We start from the raw sequence: 3,224 nt of genomic DNA, 5'->3' as shown, positions 1-3,224 counted from the left end.
ATCCCTGATAGCAGATTTTCCTAAAGCAACTCATCTTTTGATTTCCTAACTGCTGGTGCCAAGAGTGTTGATTGTGGTTCTGAGCAAGATGAAACTGCTAACAACCTCAATGTTTTCTCCATCTATCATGAGCACTTAACAACTGTGTCACCAGGATGCCTAATCACAAAATAAATTAATATAAAGAGTATACGAGTGGATAAAAATAGTTATCAATATCAGCCAATTTGGGGAAAGCTAGGCTTAAATTACTGCAACCAAAAAAAGCCCTTTCTCAATATTTTTTCATTCCACAACGGGTCTGGTCATTGATTATTAATGTTCAATACCTCAAATCTGTTCTGGGTTTTGTTTGTTTTTGGGGTTTTTTTTTGTAACATTTATCATAGTTGTTCTTTATTCTTGCATTACTCAATCTTTCCTATAATGTATAATGAATATTTATCTTTAATATCATAGTTCATTGTCTTTCACTTTAAGAGCTATAAGACATTTGGTGAATGAGATTAGTATACCACCAAAGAAAATATACAGTCTGAGACATTCTGGAAAGATACAAGCCCACTGACTGGTTACATAATGGAGTTTGCACTCATCTACTATCTCCATATTCATTATGCCACATGAAGAGGGTCCTTGTCTGTTTCCGACAGGATAATATTGATCTTATTCTCTAAGTGAGCACCAAGCCTATCCCGAAGGTTAGAAAGCCTCATTCAGTGTTGCTGTGCTCATAGAGGATGACATTTATTCCTTGGGAAGCTGCATCCAGAACATCATGATGGGACATCTGACCTGTAAGGTAAAGGTGAGCCTCCATGCCCTGCAGAACATTTCTCCCAGAACCAGCACACAGGGCCACAACTCTGACTTGGGACTCTAAGGTACTCCCTACTCCAAGACTAAGGCAAACATGAGGTATTTTTAGGTGACTCTTGATTCTTTCGATTATGGTGGCCAAGGAGACAGACTCATCCAGTGTACACACCCGGCCCATTCCAGTATGGAGAAACAGAGGCTTCTCTAGAGAGAGAATTTCTGTCTTCTGATCAAGTTGTCTGTTTTGGGAGAGAAAAGCCACCACTTGAAGCAGATCCTCCTGGGTACAACTCAGACTGACTCTTGGGTGTTCTTCATCACCAAGCCTAGCAGAAAAAGAGGTGACGGAGACATCTGCGATCCCTTTCAGTGCAGATAATGACCTTCTCCGGGTCCTGGGAGTGACTGACGTTGAATTCTACTCGATGCGTTTCCTCTGTAGGTTAGTTGGCAGCTTTGGAAGGATATATGGGGCGAGAAGTACAAGCTCCAAGCCCTTAGGCCAGCCAGTTGTCGACTTCCTGCGGGGCAGCATCATAGGCCGTGTGAGGAGAGTAGAGAACAACTCTGTTCTCCAGAGCCCGGATCACCAGGTGCTCTTTCCAGGTTTTCCAGGTTATGCGCTTCATGGGTAGGAAAATGGGCGGATGGTAGGAGAGAATGAAATTGCCCTTCTTTTGCAGCACCTCCTCCATCACTTCTTTGGTCAAGTCATTGGTCAGGAAAAGTGTGTTTACGGTATGTGGAGGGCTGGGTTCTACCAGTAAATCAACATTGTACCAACTTTCAGCAAAAGAGAGAGGTGTAAGGTCATTCAAGGAGGAAAGGAGAGCTTTCAAATCCATGAAGGAACTGGAAGTACGGACCAGGAAATTGATGAGTAGGACCTCCCTGGACACGAGTCAGACACCAGATGACAACATACAGACAACAGGTAAAGTTGAGCGGGGGCCCTGGATCCGCCCTCTCGGGTGTCATTTCCGGTGCTGCTGCTCAAATCTGCTCCTTTTTTTTGTTTGTTTGTTTTGGCTTTTCTTTTTTTTTTTAATTTTTTTAAATTATTATTTTTGTGTGCGTGTACCATCAAATCAGATCTGACTGGTACAGGAGGAGATTGTTCCTCCTTCCCCAGCAGAGCATCTGGTGGATTCGAACCGTGTGCCTCTGGGATTGTAGTTGCAGCTCCTTGCCACTAGGCCACCAGAGCTCCCCTTCCAATCTGCTCTTAATATGAGTGGTGATGATTAGCTGACTTGTGTGATCACCTCGAGATATCGTTCTTGAAGAGAGAAAAAGGTCATTACAAAGAGGAGATAGAAAAAAAAACCAAAATAGGTCTCAAAAGAGATTATGAAAAGTGTAAGTGTGCTAGAGCGTTAAGAAGCCCAAACAAAGGGAAGAGATGCAAAAGTAAAAAGCTGAACAGAAGATTTTAAAGGGCGACTGGAGAAGACAAAGCAAACTACCACAAGAGGATGTGCACAGAGATGGACTTGAGGGAAAATCCTAAAAAACTTGCTGGACATTTCTCAAGCTCAAAGAATTGAAAAACCAATTTGAGCCTCAACTTTCAATTCTGATAGATGCTATGAGCAAAATCTTGAGTCATTTCGGAAGCATTAAAAGAATATAGAGGGAATACACAGAATCATTGTACCAAAAAGAATTGGCTTACACTGAAGGATTTCAGCAAGTCCAATGTGATCAAGACCCAACTGTAATGAAGGAAGATGTTAAAGCTGCACGGAAGGCATTGGCAAAAAATAAGATGTGCATCAGAGAGTTGGACAGTGAGTGACTAAGGAGGATAGAAGGAGAGTTGATGCCTTTGAGCTGTGGTGCTGGAGAAGAGTATTGAGAGTCTATGGACTGCTGGGAAAACAAACATTCATCCTGGAAAGGGTCAAATCGGGCGGCTCCTTGGAGGCAAGGATTCTGAGGCTCCATCTAACATACTTTGGACATGTTGTAAGGAGGGACATCATCCTTGGTAGGGTGGAGGGACAGGGCAGGAGGGGAAGGCCCTCTGTGAGGTGACAGTGACTGGGGTAATTTGGATGGGTGTACTGGGGTAATCGGGATGGGTGTGTCAGAGGCAGTATGATTGGCACAGGACAGAGCAGAGTTTAGGGTTGCTATGAGTCGCAAGCAACTCAATGGCACGCAACAACAACAATCTAGTGAATAACAGAGTCAAATAACAGATGTAGTCCTAGATGTGCTCACCAGTCGGTGCCAGGAAATTTGAAAGACAGCTATTTGGTTGACTGACTGGAAGAGATCCATATTTGTTCCCATTCCCAAGATAGGTGATCTAACAGAATGTGGAAATTGTTGAATATTATCATTTATGTCACATTCAAGGAAAACATTGCTGACGATTATCCGAAACTAGCTAGAATAGT

General features: G+C 43.0%; 1 pseudogene; it reads right to left on the bottom strand.

Annotated features, from left to right (window-relative positions):
• Nucleotides 1–747: 747 nt before the first annotated feature.
• On the bottom strand, nt 748–1,691 carry LOC102871925 (annotated as a pseudogene).
• Nucleotides 1,692–3,224: the final 1,533 nt, after the last annotated feature.

Source organism: Elephantulus edwardii, unplaced genomic scaffold (genome assembly GCF_000299155.1).
Source record: "Elephantulus edwardii isolate Elephantulus edwardi_28Jun2011 unplaced genomic scaffold, EleEdw1.0 scaffold00002, whole genome shotgun sequence".
In the NCBI taxonomy this organism is placed as follows: domain Eukaryota; kingdom Metazoa; phylum Chordata; class Mammalia; order Macroscelidea; family Macroscelididae; genus Elephantulus; species Elephantulus edwardii.
This window is presented reverse-complemented; position numbering and strand designations above follow the sequence as displayed.